The sequence below is a fragment of the Rutidosis leptorrhynchoides genome, chromosome 1 (genome assembly GCF_046630445.1).
Source record: "Rutidosis leptorrhynchoides isolate AG116_Rl617_1_P2 chromosome 1, CSIRO_AGI_Rlap_v1, whole genome shotgun sequence".
In the NCBI taxonomy this organism is placed as follows: domain Eukaryota; kingdom Viridiplantae; phylum Streptophyta; class Magnoliopsida; order Asterales; family Asteraceae; genus Rutidosis; species Rutidosis leptorrhynchoides.
In genome coordinates, this window is record NC_092333.1 from 224,093,580 (window position 1) to 224,116,693 (window position 23,114).

The following is a 23,114-nucleotide window of genomic DNA, read 5'->3' on the forward strand; positions in this document are numbered from 1 at the left end:
CACCATATTACTCACAAATGAGGAATCACTAAGCTTCCACTCTATACTGCAACTTTTAGTAGTGATGATCTTATGCCCTCCTGGTACTATCACATGCATTGGATCAATATCTTTCAATTGACAACCAATTCTTTTGGCCATGTTGTTGTCCAAAAAATTATGTGTGCTACAAGAGTCTATTAGAATATGCACACCTTGATTTCTAATATGACCTGTAATTCTCATTTTTTGATAAGTACTTGTACCAGTAAGTGCACTCAATGAAATTTGTGGTGTATCATCTACATAAGTATCCATTGTATCACTAAACTCATCACCCTCCTGAGTATCACTACTTTCATCTTCACATATTACTTCTAAAGAGTAAACTTGCCCACTACACTTATGCCCAAGCATGTACTTTTGATCACACACATAACACAGTCCCTTACTTCTCTTCTCATCCAACTCTTTTTGAGTTAACCTTCTACTATTAAATCTTTGAGTTGTGTTATAACTTGAATTAGGTGATACTAACTGTGTGTGTGCAGCAGGACTAGCAACATTCTTAGTAATGTAACTAGCAGGAGATTTAGTAACATTGTAACTAGCAGAAGCAGTTCTTGGAGTAGATAACAATGGAGTATACCTTCTTTTGGCTACAACCAAGGTATCCTCTTGTAGTTTGGCCAAGCAAAAAGCATCTTCCAAGGTTCTTAGCTTGAACATCCTCACCTGCAACTTAATCTCCTTCTGTAAACCAGCCAAGAACAAGCTGATTGCATGTTTATTGCTAATTTCCACCTTATTCAACAATCTTTCAAATTCATCATAATACTCTTGCACTGTTCCAGTTTGTCTCAGATTCTTCAATTCTGCCAATGGATCCTCTACAGTTGTGCCAAACCTTTTCAATAATGCCTCCTCATATATGGCCCAATCCACTTCTTCACCATGTATCTTGATGAAATGTTGATGCCAACTCAAAGCTTTCCCCAACATGTGAATTGAAGCAATCTTGACCTTATCGTCTTCTTCAATTCTGTCAACAGTAAAGAATTGTTGACATCTGTACAGCCATCCAGTGACATCTTCACCTTCAAACTTTGGAAATTCTATCTTTGATAATCGTGCTAACTGATGGTTACTCCTACCAGAAGATCCTTCACCATTTCTTGATCTTGAACTATCATTAGCTATATATTGTTGCTGTGTAACCACGCCATCAATCCTTCCATTGATCTTCGTACTCAAATCTTCCATTTTATGATCCAATTGTGTCTTCAATTCGATGATGACTCTATTCAAATCAGCAATCGCCGTTCTCATAAAGTCCATCAAGTTGTCTTCGCCGGCATTGTTACGAGTAGCCACCACCATAATTCCTGCAATTGAGGTACAATTCACAGGATTATAGCTCTGATACCAATGTTATGTCTAACCTGGATCGTTAAATCGCAGTTAAACAATTTAAGAAACAAACTGAAAGCTGGAGCTCAAGAACAGCTATGGAGTTGAATCGTAAATTTCATTACACACATTTAGGGTTACAATTGAGAGAGAAACAATACTATCATACATACCATAACTGACTAACTGAAATTCTTTATCTATATAAGCTAACTGAAAACATAAACGCTCTAATTCTATTACAGCTAGGTCAATTGCAGATTTAGGGAAGATGTACGTGCTTCGCTCGTGCACTATGTTGAATCCGTTGCTCCAGGTCATGTGTCATGCACACTCCACTCATTTAAACCACACACGTGCCAATCACATGATGGAATTAACGAACGTTAATAGGATTTAACAGATAGATAACGTACCATAACATTATCACCCCACAATTCACTTTTTTATACGCGTAATTTTGTCTGTAACGGTTGGATGATAGGAATAAGGAAAAGAGAATCCAATACTTTCAATCAAATTGTTTATAAAAAGGAAAAGGAAACCAAACCACTTTTATATTTTTTTATGCTTCTACTGTTTTGTGATTGAACCTGGACGTTGAAACCAAATTCATCTTGGGCTACCTAATCTAACTACTTATTTGGGGCCAAGAACTAGTTGGCTTTGTTGGGCCAAGACCCAATACTTGTTTTCTTGAAACGAATTTGGTGACATAGCTAAACACTTCTGTTCCTAATCCTATTCTATTTCTTTTATCAATACCGATACATTGATGAAGATTCTATAGCAACTATGATGATGATTACATACGGTGATAAGGTGATAGTTGATACAGTGATGGTGGATGACTTCAAAAATGGAAAGTTAACGAATAAATGAATGATGATGGCATATTAGGATATAGATGAAGCATGATGAAGAGACGGTGATTCATAATGATGGAGATGAACAAGGAAAACGATGATGATGCCCGTAACATGATGATTGAGGAAGGGTCTGGTCGATTTAATTTTTGGGAGAAGGAGAAGATAAACATATTAGGATTAAATAGAGATAAGTGACTAATTATTCTAGAAAAACAAGTTACACCAGATGGTTTGGATTGTTATGGGTTATCGAGAGGTCTCGGGTTGGAGCCCGGGCATAAGCATTATTTTTGGAACTTTTCTTTGAGGTAGTTAACATATTACTCATTATTATTATTATTATTATTATTATTATTATTATTATTATTATTATTATTATTATTATTATTATTATTATTATTATTATTATTATTATTATTATTATTATCATTCTTAGTATTATTATTAGTAAAAGTATTATCATTAATATCATTAACATTATTATTTATCATCATTATTACTTTTAACATTAAAATTATTATTTTTAACATTATTATTATTATTATTTTTATTTTTATCAAAATTTATATTATTAGTAGAATAACCATTTAGATTATTATTAGTATCAGTATAATTATTATTATTATTATTATTATTATTATTATTATTATTATTATTATTATTATTATTATTATTATTATTATTATTATTATTATTATTATTATTATTATTATCATTATTACTTTTATATTAACAATATTATTATCACAAGTAAATATTTTCTATATAAGAGTATATTATTTACAACTACCTCAATACATCTAATTATATATATTAAGGTTATTTATATAAATATTTACATATAACAAATTGTTAATTGTTGATATAATATTAATCATATGTATATATAAAACTATATAAATATTAACTATATTAAATATATATACAAGTTAAATATATAAGATATATAATTTAAGATATAATATATAAATTTATTTGATTACGATTATATGTATTAATATACATATAAATTATATAGGTTTGTGAATCCAAGGCCAACCTTGCATTGCTCAGTACCGTCGTATGCATATTTTTACTACAAAATATCATATCGTGAGTTCATTTGATTCCCTTTTACTCTTTACATTTTTGGGACTGAGAATACATGCGCTGTTTTTACAATTTCTTTATTAAATGCTTTTGAAATATATTTTGAACTGCCAATACATGAAATGCTTTTATAAATGTTTGATGAGATAGATATAAGCAAAACATTCCTCGAATGAATTATTATGCAGACATAAGTTCTGCGGATTATTATTGAATTATGTGGACATGATAATTGACACCATTGAATTATGTGGACATGATAATTGCCACCATTGAATTATGTGGACATGATAATTGCCACCATTGAATTATGTGGACATGATAATTGCCACCATTGAATTATGTGGACATGATAATTGCCACCAATTCATGTAAATGTTATGTATTGAGAGAATGATTTTTATACACAGGATATGTGTATTAGTTTTTGTGCACGAGATATGTGTACGGTTACTAAGATTTGTAAAAAATGGTTTTGTACACGAGATAGGTGTACTGTATTTAAATCTTGTGGTCTATCAAAATGATGAATTTTATTACTTTATGATAAACCTATGAACTCACCAACCTTTTGGTTGACACTTGAAAGCATGTTTATTCTCAGGTATGAAAGAAATCTTCCGCTATGCATTTACTCATTCTAGAGACATTACATGGAGTTGTTCATGGCATATAGACGTCAGTTCATCGCGATGGTACCAGATGTTATTGTATTCGTTCAGGAAGGATTTGGAAGGGGTATGACAAAATTAGCCGAGGAGGTATTATCAACATAGCTGGTGTGGATTTCGAGATTGACTTGATACCCATCAAATTGGGAAGTTTTGATGTGATTGTCGGTATGGAATGGTTGACCAAGGTAAGAGCCGACATTATCTGTGGAGATAAAGATATTCGTGTATAACATGGAGATGGTGAGCCACTGATTATTTACGGAGAGAGATGTAACTTGAAGCTGAACCTCATTAGTTGCATGAAAGCACAAAAGATCATGAAGAAAGGACGTCATGCTGTTCTAGCACATGTGAAAACATTAGAAACCAAGGTGAAGAGCGTGGATGATGTACGAATTGTGAACGAATTTCCTGATGTCTTTCCAGAAGATTTGCCTGGATTACTGCCAACGAGGGCAGTGGAGTTTCAGATCGATTTAGTGCTAGGAGCTGCACCTGTAGCTCGCGCACCTTATCGACTCGCACCTTCCGAAATGCAAGGGTTGCAGAGCCAACTACAAGAACTGCTAGACCGTGGATTTATCCAACCAAGTTCTTAGCCTTGGGGCACACCTGTTTTGTTTGTGAAGAAGAAGGACAGATCTTTCCGCATGTGTATCGACTACCACGAACTCAACAAATTAACGATCATGAATCGGTATCCCCTTCCCCGAATTGACGATCTTTTCGATCAGCTGCAAGGATTAAGCGTTTACTCTAAGATCGATTTGCGATCCGGTTATCACCAGTTGAGGGTGAAGGAGAGTGATGTGATGAAAACTGCGTTCACAAGCTGTTATGGTCACTATGAGTTTCTCGTGATGCCATTCGGTTTAACCAACGCACCTGCCGTGTTTATGGATCTCATGAATCGTGTATGCATGCCATACCTGGATAAGTTCATTATCGTCTTCATAGATGATATCCTAATCTACTCCAAAAGCGAAGAAGAACATGAGCAACATCTTCGACTAGTGCTTGAACTCTTGAGACAAGAGCAACTTTATGCCAAATTCTCCAAGTGTGAGATTTGGTTGAAGGAAGTCCAATTCCTGGGTCATAATGTGAGCGATCAAGGTATCAAAATTGATCCCACAAAGATTGAAGCTATCAGCAAGTGGGAAATCCCCACTACTCCGACTCATATCCGCCTATTTTTAGGTCTCGCCGATTACTACCGAAGAGTTATTGAAGGTTTCTCTCTGATTGCGCATCCTTTGACCGCGCTGACTCACAAAGGGAAGAAGTTCGTTTGGGAAACCCAACACGAATCAGCATTTCAAAACTTGAAGCATAAGTTAATCACCGCGCCTATCTTATCACTTCATGAAGGCAGTGATGATTTCGTCGTACACTGCGATGCCTCGAAAAATAGTTTTGGTTGCGTATTGATGCAAAGAAGGAAGGTCATTGCTTATGCTTCTCGTCAACTGAAGATTCACGAGTGAAACTACACTACTCACGATCTCGAACTTGGAGCCGTTGTTTTTGCGCTCAAATTATGGAGACACTATCTTTATGGAACTAAAAGTACTATCTTCACCGACCACAAAAGCCTCTAACACATATTCGATCAGAAACAACTAAACATGAGACAACGACAATGGATCGAGCCGCTGAACGACTATGATTGTGAACTTCGTTATCATCCTGGCAAGGCAAATGTTGTAGCCGAAGCTTTGAGCCAAAAGGAGAGGATGGCACCTCTTCGTGTCCGAGCCTTGAACATCACCATTTATTCGAACCTCAATAGCCAAATCCGAGTAGCCCAAGATGAGGCTCTCAAAGAGGAGAATATTTCTCATGAACACTTGAACATTCTCGTCTCTCGATTCGAGGTTAAGGAGACTGGACTTTGATACTTCGCCAGAAGAATCTGGGTGCCTAGTTATAGGGATTTGCGAAGCCTCATTCTGGATGAAGCCCACAAGTCAAGATATTCGATTCATCCAGGAGCCGGTAAAATGTACCACGATCTCAAGGAACAATATTGGTGGCCTAATCTTAAGAAGGATGTTGCAACTTATGTTGGGAAGTGTTTGACTTGCTCGAAGGTTAAGGCCGAACATCAGAGGCCCTCTGGGTTACTTCAGCAACCAGAAATCCCGCAATGGAAGTGGGAAAGGATAACGATGGACTTCATTACGAAACTACCAAAGACGGTGGGCGGATACGATACCATATGGGTTATCGTTGACCGTCTTACCAAATCTGCACACTTCTTAGCCATGAAGGAAACGGATACGATGGAAAAACTCGCTCAACTATACATAAAGGAAATTGTATCTCATCATGGTGTGCCTTTATCGATTATTTCAGACCGAGATGCCCATTTTGCTTCTAGATTTTGGCGTTCTTTGCAAGAAGCCTTGGGGACTCGTCTCGACATGAGTATTGCGTATCACCCACAGACCGACGGACAAAGTGAACGCACGATTCAGACTTTGTAGGACATGTTGCGTGCTTGTTTTATTGATTTCGGAAAGATTTGGGAAAGGCATTTGCCGCTAGCCGAATTCTCTTACAACAACAGTAATAATTCGAGTATTAATGCCGCACCTTTCGAAGCGTTGTATGATCGTAAATGCCGTTCTCCTATTTATTGGGCCGAAGTAGGCGAAAAGCAAATCACCGGACCCGAGTTAGTCCATGAAACAACCGAGAAGATTGTCCAAATTCAAGCGAAACTCAAGACGGTTCATGATCGCCAAAAGAGTTATGCCGACCTTAAACGTAAAGACTTCGAATTCAATGTGGGTGACCGTATTATGTTGAAGGTCGCACCTTGGAAAGGTGTAATCCATTTTAGAAAACGTGAGAAGCTCAACCCGCGATACATTGGTCCTTTTGAAATCTTGGAGCGTGTTGGACCCGTTGCTTACCGTTTGGACCTTCCGACTCAATTGAGCTCAGTTCATCCTACCTTTCATGTATCTAATTTGAAGAAGTGTCTTGCTGAACCGGAACTTATCATACCACTGGAAGAACTTACGATTGATGAAAAACTCCACTTCGTGGAAGAACCTGTTGAAATTAAAGATCGTGAGGTCAAAACTTTGAAACACAAAAAGATTCCGATTGTACGAGTCCAATGGAATGCCAAACGAGGACCCAAGTTTACCTGGGAATGAGAGAATCAAATGATGCAGAAGTATCCTCACCTTTTCCCAACTCCTCCATCTACCTCAGCTTAAAATTTTGGGATGAAATTTTATTTAATAGGTGGGTAATGTAACGACCCTGGATTTTCCAACGTATAATTATTATTAGTGCTTGCGTTTTAATAAATGTATTCTTATACATTTTACTTATTACCGTAATTTACTTGTTACCGTAATTGACTTTCCATGTCCTAACTTGTCTATGTGACACACGCTTTTCACGAATAATATTTCGAATATTATTTGCGTTCATGATTAATTATTATTAATTATTTCTAATTAACTAATGCAAGTAGTTAATTACTTGGGCTTGTTACTAATTTGTTGCTTACTTATACTTGGGCTTATATTATTGGACTTGGAAGCCCAACCTACATTACTTAATGGATTATAACTAAGCTCACTATTATGCTAATGATTCTTAAAGGTTAAACATGGATTAATTAGTTAAATGAGGAGACAAAGTTGTTGCAAGTATGCATGACCAACTTTCCATGCATTTAACCTTATACCTCATTCTAGTATTCACCATCCTCCCACACTTGAAAGTTGAAATTGACCTTCCCCTTTTGACTCCAAAATCGTCGGCCACTAGGTGGGGGAGGGAGTTCAAAATCTTTTTTTTGTTTGTTACTTATATGTTAGTTTACACTTCATTTTTCACACATCATTCTTACACTACTTTCACTCTTTCTTTTTCTCTCAAATTTGTAAGTAAGAAAATTTATTTTTCTTTCTTCTTTTTCCTTTAAAATCACCAAGTATCATCATCATGTTATTTACTAGTTTGTTGTTTGTTGTTAAAGATCAAACTTTCTAGTTTGTATCTGCATGGATCTTGCTTCTTCCATCCTTTGTTTTGATGAAGAACCAAGAACAAAGATCTAAGCTTAAGATGGTTCTACACTTGAGATATTATAAAGATCTAAAGTTCATAAGCTTTAAGATCTTACTTGTGTTCATGTTTTGTAAACTTAAGGTTTATTTTCTTAAAGATCCAAGCTTTGGCTTGAATCTTCTTAAGTATGAAACAAACATGAACTTGTTACTTGTAGCTTTAATTTATTTCTTCCTTTTGTATGTATTTTTAATTCATAATTGTATAATATTGGTCAAGTATTACTAGTTAAACTTGATCTCATTTTTCTTGAAACTAAAGTTAAACTTTGTAAGTTCAAGAACATGGAAGTTAAACTTTCTGGTTATAACTTCATACACTTATGTTGGATCTAAGTTTTTATAGCTTATGGTCTTCCAATTTTGTTGTAAACAAAAGCTTATGAGCTAAAATACATTCTACAAGATTAAAAATCTAAGTTTCATAACTTAATGTTTTAATAAAGTGAAGATCCAAGTTCTATAACTTAGGATTTACCTTAAGAACACTAGATCTAGACTTTCTAGTCTAGGATCTTCAAGATCTAACTAAGATCTAAGTTCTACAACCTAAGACCTTGTTTATTTAGTTTACATTCAAGTTTATAACTTAATATTACTATTAGAACTCATGTATGTGTCGAATCTAAGATCTTGATGTAACTTTGGTTCATCAAACTTCTTACAACCCTTAAATGAGTTGTGCTACATATCTTAGACATACACTAGTGTTATGATGGTCAAAACTTAGTTAAGATGATGCAAACACATCAACAAGTTGTACACTTGAAGCTACAAGCATCAAGGATGAGAACCGTGATGAGCATCAAGCACCAAGAACCCACTGGAACACTTTTCTTACTGTTTTTGGGATCTTATCAATAACCTGGGCTACTGGAGAAGTTAATTTACAGAATGTTCGGTTCGAGTATATGACTTTTCGTTTAAGACTCGTCTTAATCCGACTTACGGTTTAGGATTTATAGCCTTCCAAAAGTCACTACGCCCTTATAACGTTGTGCTGAAATTTCTGACCTACTCGCACTTAAACCAACGCCACAGTCAAACGAAGATGTGTTTGGTTCTGGAAATTGGATAGAAACTAGGGGACTCATATACGGAGCCATGGACACTGGTCTGGCCTCATTTCAGTTTTTATAGAGGTCGTGGCGGCTGAACGAAGTCAGCCTTTGTCTCGATCTCTATTTTTGATTGAAAACTTACTTTACTTTTTACTTATGTTGTTGATGATGATGATACTTAAGACCTAATTTACATACCTTTAAACCTTTGAGAACAATTTACTGACTTAGTAACTTTTGACTTAGGTTGAGGACCTTTCGGACTAACTACTTTCTAACTTATCTCGTACCGACTTTACTACTTATTCACTATGAGTTATAGCATCCCTTTTTACTTTAACTATTTTGGGAACTGAGAATACATGCGCTTTTTACGTTTTACATACTAGGAATGAGTACTTAAACTTTATATATGTGTGGGTTATACAACGGCATAAACTTTCCCCTTAGCTCGGTAACGTTTAGTCATTGGTCTTTGAACCGGTGAACGCGAATCTTAGATATGGATCCATATGGTTTGACATCCCCACTCAGGCTAGTAGCGCTAGCATTTAACGGGTGTTTAATACTTCGTAAACTTACGCACTCGCCAAGTGCACTTTTAGGGGGTGATATTAAGTTAAGTTAGTTACCAAGTCCCCACGACTGAACATATACTTTTCATACTGTTTTGAAACACTGAAATATCGTGGCCTACCTTACATTACTGTTATACTTAAACTGTAGCTCACCAACATCCGTGTTGACATTTTTAAGCATGTTTTCTCAGGTGCTTAGAGGTTTGATGCTTCCGCTATAGTAGTCTTGCTGTGTAGACTCCCGCTGCTTTTGTTAGAGATGTCTCTGCATGAAACGTTTAGCTTGCATTCACAACTATGTTACTTTTGAAACAATGAATTTGTAATGACCTACGGGTCTCGTACTTATGTTAATTACTTCTATTCATAGAAGCATACTTTCGTTTGTAAAACTTTTGATGTCGGTTATGACGTCACCCTTTCTTATGAATGCAAACTTATTTTAAAACAGCATATAGTGTTTGACCTTGTAATGATCCTGTTGTTGATGATCCGTACACGTTAATTTTGTACGGGGCATCACATTAATGACATTGGACTCATCATTGAAATCCATCACGCGTTGAGTAGGAACGACAATGTCAGCTGGTATTACCGCTTCGGAGCCATAAACAAGGCTGAACGGCGTCTGTCTGTTGCTTCCTTTAGGTGTAGTTCGGAACACCCATAAGACTTGCGGAAGCTCATCCGCCTAACCTTCCTATCCATGTACAACCTTGCCCTAATCCCGGCAACTATGTCTCTGTTGGTAACGTCAACTTGCCCGTTTGCCTGAGGGTGAGCGATGGAACTAAAGGTCTGTTTGATATTCAACCCATCACACCATGACCGAAATGGATCGTGAGTGAACTGTTTGCCGTTGTCACTTACGATTTCATGTGGAATTCCGAAATGACACACAATTTCCTCCCAAACAAAGTTCACAATCTGTTTACCCATTATGCTTTTCAAAGGTTTGGCTTCAACCCACTTGGTGAAGAAGTCAATCACAACAACCAAGTGCTTTTCGTCCGGGAAGGGTCCTACCAAATCAATTGCCCATTTGTAGAAAGGCCAAGCAGACGTGACGAGGATGAGCTCATGCGTCGGCATGTGAATTTGTGGAGCGTGACGTTGGCATGAAACACAAGCTTTGATAATTTCTTTCGTATCATAGTACATTGATGGCCAAAAATACCCTAACCGCATTATCTTTCCCACAACGGTCCTAAACCCTGCATGCATGCCATAAGTCCCTTCATGCACCTCCCTCACAATTGTTTCTGCTTCATTCGAACTGACACATCTTAACAGTGGTGCCGTAAAGGATTTCTTGAACAAAACTCCCTCCTTTAGCATGTACAAAGGTGCTTTCATACGGATCTAACTTGACGCTGCCCCATCAGATGGCAACGTCCCATTCTTAAGATACGCGATAATGGGACTCATCCATGTCACGACCTCCTCCACAGGGGACACTTCTTGTAATACATTACATTTCAAGGAAATCAATACATGCCAGTATACGTTGTGTTTTAAATTAATTATGCGTATATCGTATTTATTATCGAAGCGCGTCGATACCTGTACCACGTCAGTGGATTTTTGACTTAGGACCTCCACCCAAACGTCCTTGGTGAAATGACTGAACACACTTGTTGCTAGTTAACTGAGCGCGTCGCCTTTTTTGTTCATGGACCGCGGCACTTGCGTGATAGAGAAAAACTCGAATTTGTCGGCAATCTCTTCTGCCAATTACAAGTATTTTTGCATGACCGGATCTCTAGCCTCAAACGTCCCGTTCATCTGGTTTGATACGAGTTGAGAATCAGACAGCAACACCTCAAACGTCCCGTTCATCTGGTTTGATACCTTCAGGGCTTTTATTCCCATCTTCTCAGCCATTCGTAAACCAGACAGCAACGCCTCATATTCTGCTTCATTATTGGAGGCGAGAAAATCGAAACGCAATGCATGAGTATGTTCCTCTGTGTCCGGGCTAATCAAAATTAGGCCTGCACCTGCCCCGTCTGAACTTGATGATCCGTCAGTAAACAATTCCCACGTGACGGTATCTGGTACCTTTTCGTCAACCGGAGCCGGTGGCGCGATGCATATGAATTCGACCATAAAATCTGCCATGATATGTCCTTTGACTGCGGTACATGGGCGTAATTGATTTCATGTTCACCAAGTTCAATCGCCCGCTTTGCTAGTCTGCCAGAAACCTCCGGGTTGCTTAGCACATGCATGAAAAATCTGTTAGAAAAATTTCTCCACAATGCTCTGGTCTCAATCGTCGTACCGTACCTGTTTGATAGGTGAATCCGTTTGCACCAGCATTGGGTGCACCTGAAAGTACTGTCTCAACCGTCTAGCGGTGTGGACCAATGCAAAAATAAGTTTCTCAATTGGCTTGTAATTAACTTCGCCATGTTGCAACACTTTGCTAACAAAGTAGACCGGCATCTACGTGCCGCTTCGTTCCCTGATGAGTACCGAACTGATCGCTTCAGTTCCCGCCGCCAGATAAATTTTCAAAGTTTCTCCTGAAAGCTCAACACGTTAGCATCAAAAGATTTACAGATTTATAGAAAACATCATGGAACGGTTATCTTACCCGGTACCGGGGCGGTCAAAGTCGGCAATGTCCTGATCACGGCCTTTATCTCCTGAAAGGCATGATCTGCTTCGGGGGTTCAGTTGAAATTCCGTCCCACGCTTTCCTTCAATACTTTGAAGAAAGGTAACGACCTTTCCGCCGCCTTTGACAGGAATCTAGATAGCGCTGCTAGCTTACCGTTTAGGCTTTGTACTTCCTTTTTCGTTCGCGGCGCCACCATTTCATCAATAGCTTGAATTTTCTTAGGATTTGCCCTGATGCCACGCTTCGTGACAACGTGACCTAAGAACTTCCCTTCCTCGAATTCGAAACTGCATTTTTCTGGATTTAGCTTCATATTGATTCTACGCAGCGAGTCGAACGTTTCCTGAATGTCTTTTAAAAGATCTGCTTCGGTGTGACTTTTGATCACGATATCATCGATGTATGCTTCCACATTTCGACCGATCTATTCCTTGAACGCGGCGTCTATAACCCGTTGGTACGTTGCGCCTGCATTTTTTAAGCCAAAAGGCATCTTTTTGTAACAAAAAATACCTTGATCTGTGTGGAACTCGGTTTTGTTTTCGTCACGTTCTGCCATTTGGATTTGGTGATAACCCTTGTAAGCATCAAGGAAACACTTGAAATGGAAACCAGCCAATGATTCTACCTTCCAATCGATCTCCGATAACTGATAATTGTCCTTGGGACAAGCTTTATTGATGTCTTTGAAGTTCACACACATCCACCACAATTCGTTCGCCTTTTTAACCAGCACCGGATTAGCAACCCACGTCTGGTACTTAACTTCCCGCAATATGTCAGCTTGCACTAACTTTTCCACCTCATTCTTTAGGAAAGTGCTGCGTTCCGGAGCCATAACTCGTTTCTTTTGGCGTACCGGAGTCAAACTTGAGTTGACATTTAAATAATTCTCTGTGACGGTACGCGGTACCCCCATCATGTCCGATTTCTGCCACGCAAATACATCCGCGTTGTTTGCCAAAAGTTCACATAGCGCGCTTTTCATTTCGTTGGATAGTGTGTGTCCAATTTGTACCACTTTTTCAGGAAAAGAATGGTTGATGATAATGTTCCCCCTGTTCAATTGGCACTACCCTCTGATGTGGCTGTTCAAATTGACTTACTCTTGTTACTCGATCAGAGAAGACAGTTGCAACACCTAACGGGGTTGAGAACTTCATCATTCCATGCACGGTGGAGACTATCGCGTCGAATTCGCATAGCGCTTCTCGTCCCATGATAATGTTATACTTCGATTAACTTCTAACGACCACAAAATTCAGAGCCACCGTTCGTCACTTTTCATTTTCCTCCAGCGTAACATCAATATTTACCCGGCCAAGGGGCCAAGTAGTTTCACCTGTGAATTTGGCGAGGGATGAAGTGGTGGTTTCAACCTATCCTATACGTCTTGTGGCAGTTGCAAGAAATAATGTTCGTAAAAAACATCGACTGTGCTTCCTGTGTCCACATAAATCCTGGAAACCTTGCAGCATCTTACCGTTGCGGTTATCGTAACGGGCAGGTCAGTTGGACAGACCTTCTAAAAGGCGGGGAACGTGATAGGGGCGCATTCCCATTCCTTAAAAACTTCCGCCTTTTGAATGTGGCTAACGTGCCACATTTGTATCATGTGGATATGCTTTTCTGTAGCCTTTTCCTTTTCCCGTTGCCGGGCGAATTTTTTCGTCCCAGGAGTCTTGACACGTGACGGTTTCAGATGGTCAAATTCACCAAGCTTCAACCGTTCAACTATCACCTTCTTGAGTTCCCTGCAGTCGTCAGCGTCGTGACTCTTATCCTCGTGAAAAATGCACCATTTGCTTTCATCAACAGCGAAGCGTGGCTGCATCGACTTTGGCGGCGGGAAAATGCTTGCTTACCTCCTCCGTTGCCAGAATTTCCTTTGGCTTCTTTGACAGCGACTTTACCAAACTTTCCTCTTCGGGTGACAACCTCTTGGAAACGTACCGTTCATACGGACGGTAGCTGTTACGATTTTCAGACTCACGACTGGAGCGCTCGTAGCCTCCGCTTCCGCTATCGCCGCTCCCTTTATACTTATTACCTATATTTCCTTTGCTATTACCCTTGTCATCTTTATCGCTTCGGTCCGTCGATTCGTGATCCCCAATGGCAGCGTCAGTAAACTCCTCAGAATTCACATAGTCCCTTACCATTTTTACCGCCTCGACATACGTTTTCGATAACTTACGCCGCATCGTTTTCACCAAAGATAAATGCCGAATTTTACAGATTCCCATAATAAACGCGGAGATCTGCTGCGATTCCGGCAAATCAGGAATCTTCTGGCATTCCGCTGTAAAGCGGGTAGTAAAATTCATCAGAGACTTACGAGGCCTCATCTTAATGCTGTGCGCATCCAAGTGGGTTAATTCAATGCATTTAAATTTCTGGAAACGTTGCACAAACTTGGTTCTGAGATCCATAAAGCTGGTGATGCTTAAGGCAGGTAATTTGGCGAACCAATCCGTCGCGACAGACTGGAGCTGTCCCGGGAACATGTGGCATGCTGTGGGATTATCCCAATGCTGTGTCTTGACAGCGTGTTCAAATTGTTGCAAAACATCCTCCAGATCCGTGCTTCCGTCATACATCCCTAGCGTGAGGGGGTAGTGAGGACTGTGTGAAATGCCCCGTTCATATCGCTTATAAACATTACATAATAATTGATTTCATCACGAGGTATATGACCTCTAAATGATACATTTTACAAACATTGCATTCGTTTTTAAAAGACAAACTTTCATTTCATCGAAAGTTGACAGGCATGCATACCATCTCATAATACCCAAACTATAAATGACCTAATCTGTCATTTACTTTGATAATAATCTTTATTAAACTCAACGACTCGAATGCAATGTCTTTTGAAATATGTCATGAATGACTCCAAGTAATATCTCTAAAATGAGCAAATGCACAGCGGAAGATTTCTGTAATACCTGAGAATAAACATGCTTTAAAGTATCAGCCAAAAGGTTGGTGAGTTCATTAGTTTATCATTAATATTCATTTCCATCATTTTTAATAGACCACAAGATTTCATATTTTCATTTCTCATAAACATCATGCATGCATATAGCCATCTACATAAAAATCATTCATATGGATTGAACACCTGGTAACCGACATTAACCATAATGCATAGAATATTCCCACAGACGTCGACGTCTGTATAATAATAATCTCGAAGTACTAAAGCCATCCATAGACATGAATGGGGGTTGTTAGGCCCAATAGATCTATCTTTAGGATTCGCGTCAATTAAGGGCCATTTCCCTAATTCTTATGTTACCAGACTTAAAGGGCGATATTCGATTTCTAAAATCCAACCATAGAATGTAATTTCGATTACTCGTGTCTATTTCGTAAAACATTTATAAAAGCAGCGCATGTATTCTCAGTCCTAAAAATATATATTACAAAAGCATTTAAAAAGGGAGCAAATGAAACTCACAATCCAATATTTTGTAGTAAAAATATTCATACGACGAAACTGAACAACGCAAGGTTGGCCTCGGATTCACGAACCTATATCATTTGTATATATATATTAAAACATATAATCGTAACCGAACCAATGTATTTATTATATCCTTAATTTATATATTATGTATATTTAATTTGTGTATATATTCAAAATGGTTAATATTTATATCGTTATATTAATCTATCTATATTTATATACATACTTGTTTAATGTTATATTTAAAAATCGATAGTTTGTTATTTGTAAGTATTTATATAAATAATATTAGTAGGTTTGATATATATAGTTATGTGAAATTTTAATGTAATCGTAGTATATGTAATAAGTATATTTTATGTACATAATATTTTTCTGCTTAAAAAGGTAGTTTTTGATATTAATAATGATTTACTAATAATAATAATAATAATAATAATAATAATAATAATAATAATAATAATAATAATAATAATAATAATAATAATGACTTTATTAATAATAATACTAATAATGATATTGTTAATACTGATACTTATAGTAACAATAATAGAAATCTTATTAATAATGATAATATTAATAATCATATTACTTAACAATAATACTTATATTGTTAATAATATTAGTAATAACATTAATAATAATAATTATTATAATTGTAACTAAGGTTATGATAATAATAATAATAAATGATAACTAATACTTATATTAGTAATAATAACAGTAATAACTAAAAACCATGATTCTACTAATAATTATAATTATAATAATGATAGTAATCATAATAATAATAATAATAACTTTATTTCTAATACTTATGTTCATATTAAATATAATAATATTAATAATACCCATTTTATTTATTTTGATAATAATGATATAAACTAAATTAAGGATAGTAATAGGAATCATGATAATAATATCAAACATAACTATAACAACAACAATAACAATAACAACAATAACAATAATAATAACAATAATAATAATAATAATAATAATAATAATAATAATAATAATAATAATAATAATAATAATAATAATAATAATAATAATAATAATAATAATAATAATAATAATAATAATAATAATAATAATAATAATAATAAATATTAAGGAAAACTACCTCATAAAATCGGCCCAAAAAATTTTGTGATCCTGCCAAGGCTCGAACCCGAGACCTCTAGCTCACCCGCTAACACATCAAACCAATCGACCATCTCAATCTTTCTGGAATAAAACTCATTTAAATTAACTATAACCCGTATTCTTATCTAACTCTTTTCTCTCCATCTTCATCACAATTCGATTGACCAGTCTTCCATCAATACCTCAAATAATTTTTGTGGTTTTAGGACTCTCAAACCAAAACATAAATGACTCATTATGCTTGATTGTATTATGTCAAACAAAAGAAATAAAATCGAGCTATAACAGACGATAAGGAACACGTACTAACTTGAAATCGATTTTTGAATTTTTAAAATGTTTCAGCTCATGTTTCCTGAATGAAGTTGGTTCTAAATCACTCCTGTACACTTTCTTAACCCACAATTTAACTTAGAACATAAAAACGAATTTGAATTTCTCAATGAACAAACTGTTTGACTTTTTAGAATTAACTTTTGACTCCAAAATTCGCATTCGATATAAGGAATTGAGACTTGAAAACTTTTAGACAGATTTGATAGAAGATTCCTAACACAATTGTATTTATAGATTTTGAATTTTAATGCGAAATCAAGTTTTTGATGTTTACACCCAAGAACAGAGAAAAAAAAACTGGTTTTCTTTAATTTCTATTTTTTTCGAATTGCAGGAGAAAATATCTCTATATAATGTTAGAAATCGAATATGTGAAGCAGTAATATGATTGTTCTTTAGTGATAATGGTCGACAAAGAATATTTCAATTACACAGCTAAGAACAATAAAAAAATAAAACTCTGATAATTGATCTGTACTGATTTTTGGTTGTATCTTGTGATTTAATTTACACTGGTAATCGGATTGAGATAGGAAACAAACTTTATAAAGCTTGATTGTGATATCAAACTGGATTTGGATTCATTCCTTAATTATATATATAATTAATAATTAATATTTATAATTAGTAAATATAAATATATATTAATAATAATAATACTATTAATATTACTAATAATAATAACCAATAATAATAATAATAATGATAATAATAATATCTATTAATAATAATGTTAATAATTATATTAGTAGTAATAATAATAATATTCATAAAGAAAAAAAAAATTATAATATGATGAAAATAATAACAATAATAATAAAGTTGATGATTTTTTAGTAATAATAATACTAGAACAATTTATATGTATCAAATTTCATATTTATAGATTACTTAATTGAAATAATAATACTTCTAGTATTGATATTAATATCGAAAGTAATAACAATATTATTATAACAACTATATTTATAGTTAAATTTATTATGCTAGTATTTCATACAATGGATTATGTAATATAATTATTATATATATATATATATATATATATATATATATATATATATATATATATATATATATGTATATATATATGTATATATATATATGTATATATATATATGTATATATATATGTATATGTATATATATATATATGTATATATATATATATATATGTATATATAATGAGTATTAAATTTTTTTATATTTTAATAATAATAATATCTAATAATAATGAAGATATAACAAGTTACATGTTTCCATAATAAGATTAATAATACTGATATTGATATTAGTAATAATAAAAGTAATAATAATAATATTATAACAAATATATTTTTAACTTGTAATTACATTTAATATTATGATAACATATGTTGAATATTTATTATTTATACATTATATATATATATATATATATATTACCATATAATAATAATTATTAATAAGAATCATATATATTTATTCATTTTAGCAATACTTAATTATTCTGTTATTTATGTTACATTTTTAATTCCAATTGTTTTAAAGTATATTTTTATTTATTCAAAAATATATATATATATATATATATATATATATATATATATATATATATATATATATATATATATATATATATATATATATATATATATATATATATATATATATATATATATATATATATATATACGGTTGTTCGTGAATCGTCGGGAATTGTCGAAGGTCAAATGATTTCATGATAACAGTTAAAAATTTTGATATTCAATTAAATAGACTTTGCTTATCATATCGGAAACATATAAAGATCAAGTTTAAATTTGGTCGAAAATTTCCAGGTCGTCACAGTACCTAACCGTTAAAGAAATTTCGTTCCGAAATTTGATTGTGGTCGTCATGGTTAACAATAGAAATGTTTTCATGGCGAATATGAGATGGTAATTAGAGTTTTATCATTATTGAGTAATATAGATAAAACAATTTGATTTTTGTGAAGAATACGAGTGAAGCTATCGCAAAGAGTGAAATGAGAAAATAAAGTTTCGTCATATCTTTTGACGTAGATTCGATTGAATTCCAGAGTTCAAGGGATTTAAATTAAATCATTGTACTAAGATTCGATTCTTCAGAAATTAAGAAAATTAGGATCCTCTTTGCAATAATCTGTTTAGATTTCTCTGTTGGATATTTCACTATAAATCCACCCTCTTCATTTCCTTTATATTTTGGAGTTCCCTACTTTTGTTTTCTCTTCCTGACTTTAAGTCAAGCAAGTAATGGTCCAGAATTCGTAGGTATGAAGTTTCGAATGAACATGACTAATGTTCTAAGAGAAAGATTATAATAGCACGATCTTGATTAGTTAAGTTACCAGAATTCATGAGAACAAATAGAACTATAAAGAAAATATGTTCTTGATATGTTTAGAGATTAGACAGAAGGTAAGAGTCATGTAACATGGCACATGATGACGTTATGGTCTGTGAATCACCACGTTCCATTTGAAACTCAGCATGACTTACTGTAATATAATCACGTTGATCAAGTGTCATTATATTATAATAACTCATGCTTCAATTCCTAACACTATTTCAAAAACATTCATACTTTAAACTCGAAGGTTTTAGACTTTAGAAACTAAAACAGTTTCTTTTGTAATGTGACACAGATAGCGCGAAGAGGTAAATAATTTCGGATAGCAATAGTTATATCTCTAGAAACATCAAAGATATTTATAATGAAAGATATGATGATATCTTAGAATTTCTAATATCGATGGATGATGATAAAGATTTGTCCGTAACAGTGTAGAGTCAGATGCAAAGTATTCATTAATGACTTCAGCAGATACTGAATCATTTGGATTCTTTGAAGGCAGGTTTAGTCTTCGTGATTTGTCCACAGCCTCCTTCATGGTTTGCTCAATTCATTTTTCAGTACTAATTTTTCTTTTCAGCTTTTCCAACGTATTATTCTTTATCATCAAACTTTCGACTGTTAAAGTCGTTTACAGTTTTTGCTGCTTCATCAGCATTTTCCAAAATTCAGAGAACTGATTCGTAAACTGGTTGCTTTTCAGAATTTCAGAATGGAAGATCATAATTCTAAAAGATAAATGTTTTTGTATACATATAACTATTGATGTAGAAACGCTACGAGATTCAAAATACTGATTGCTGATTCTCAGTAATTGGTATGGCAATTCTCGTTACAAGATGCGGATGAGTATAAGATAGGGTTTTAAATGAACACGTATAATGGTTTTTCAAAGAGACTTAAGCCAATGAGTAATGAAGTTGCTGGTAAGTTTTCTATTAATGTGGTGGGATATAAATGGTTCTCCGGTAACGATGATGAAGGGGCAAATGTATATATCAAAGTTAAAATAAGACTTATTCGAATGAAAGGTCGATGTTGATTTGCTGGAGCTGTCACAAAATTGGCTAATTTGAAAAGGAATTGCAAAGTTATTTTTGGTAATAACAATGCCAAAGGAGCTATCACAGATACGTGTTAAATGTTTAATCATGTTCCGAGTATTTTCAGGTGCATAACTATATGGATTAATCTTTTCTTCCGTAGATGAAGTGCGATTGGTTCATCATCTCGATTGAGGTGTTTTCAAGAATCATGAAAGTTTTAAACGCAGATTGTAATCGTCAAGATACAAATGAGGTTTAAGATGAATTCAAGTGGCAAACTTGAAGAAATGTTTAGTTTCATATGTTATAATCAATATTTTAATTCATTCTAATTGTCCAATGTTAGTAGTCCACAGTTAGTAGTTCAATAATTCATATATAGTTATATATATAATATTCGAATTAATTAATACGTATCGTGACCCATTTTATACATGTCTCAGACTCGATCATAACTCAAAGTATATATATTATTTTAGAATTAACCTCAACCCTGTATAGCTAACTCGATCATTACCGCATATAGAGTATCTATGGTTATTCCAAATAATATATATAGATGACGTCGATATGATATGTCAAAACATTGTATATGTGTCCCGATATTTAAAATGCGTAAATAACAGTATTTAAATGACGTTAAATAAAGTGCGTAAAATAAATAACAGAAATTAAATGACGATAAATAAAATTGCGAGAATTAAAATTGCGATAAATAAATTGCGATAAATAAATGTAATCAGGAATTAACAGTTAGCCAGGAACAGTTAGCTAGGATTTTGTTAGCGTGGATTCTTAATAGAATTTCTCATAGTTAATTTGTTTGTTTCTAACAAATTTTATTTTTGTCCAATGTTTTCTTCATTATGCCACTTGTTGGATTCTGATAAGTCAAAATCCAAATATGAAATTGAATGAAAATGGTCATTCTGTGGTGAACGGATTCGTATATCTGTGGATGTAAATAGGATAGTAAATGACTATTGAATCAGATTGGAAGAATGTACAGTGTAACTTATTAATGTGAAATCTAAATATTCCTCGGGTATTACCTACCCTTTAAAATATGTTCACCATTAACAGTTTGTACAAAAGAATTTTTAATTACAATCTTTATGAAAATATAGATACATATATATTTTCTTCAGATGTAATCATGGATTTAATGAGTTAATATAATATTAATCTCATTTGCTTTTCAGTTTGAGCTAGAATAAATAATCTTTAAGACTTTAGGGATTACATAATCACCATGTTCAGTGAAGATAAATGAGGTAGAAATATACGTAGAACTAAGATATTCGATGTAGAACGATATGTAGAACGAAGATCATACTCGAAGTACAGATGGTGATGTTGAGGCGTGTGATGTTGAGGCTTGTTTTATTGGTGGTACTGGTGTCGATGCTGTTGGTGCTTGTAAGTTGTGCACCGTATTCTCCAAACTCACTACTCTAGCGCGAAGCTCGTTGACTTCTTCGATTACTCCCGAATGATTTTTGGTTGGGATGAGCGAATGAATAAGGTTTAAAATGGTGGATATTATGTAATCGTTGCGAGTTATTCTGGAATTGAGGGTGAAAATGGTGTTTCGGACAGGTTCGCCGGTAAGTGCTTCAGGTTGTTTGCCAAGGGGGAAAGTTTGGTTGGTGGAAAGGATCGCCTTCTTCTCGTCTCCATTGATTAAGTCGACTACGAACCCATCCCCAATTCATCCAGAATTGATGATGGCTGATTGGTTGATTCATTCTGGTGATGCTGCTTTCGGAGCTTAAATGAACATCTATGTCGGAATAGCTGTCGGAATCTGATGAATTCGAACTAGTTTGAAAGATCCATTTCGTGCAATCAGTGAGACGACCCTTCCTAATCCATCTAGAGGAATACATTACATTTGGTTACATCGCGAGGTACTTGACCTATATATGATACATTTTACAAACATTGCATTCGTTTTTAAAAGGCAAACTTTCATTACATCAAAAGTTGACGACATGCATACAATTTCATAATATATCCAACTATAATTGACTTAATAATAATCTTGATGAACTCAATGACTCGAATGCAACGTCTTTTGAAATATGTCATGAATGACTTCAAGTAATATTTCTAATATGAGCAAATGAACAGCGGAAGATTTCTTTCGTACCTGAGAATAAACATGCTTTAAAGTGTCAACCAAAAGGTTGGTGAGATCATTAATTTATCATAAACAATCATTTCCAATAATATAATAGACCACAAGATTTCATTTTTCATAAACATCATTCTCATATCAGGCATTTTACAAACTGCGTATAGATAAAAATCATTCATATGGATTGAACACCTGGTAATCGACATTCACAAGATGCATATAGAATATCCC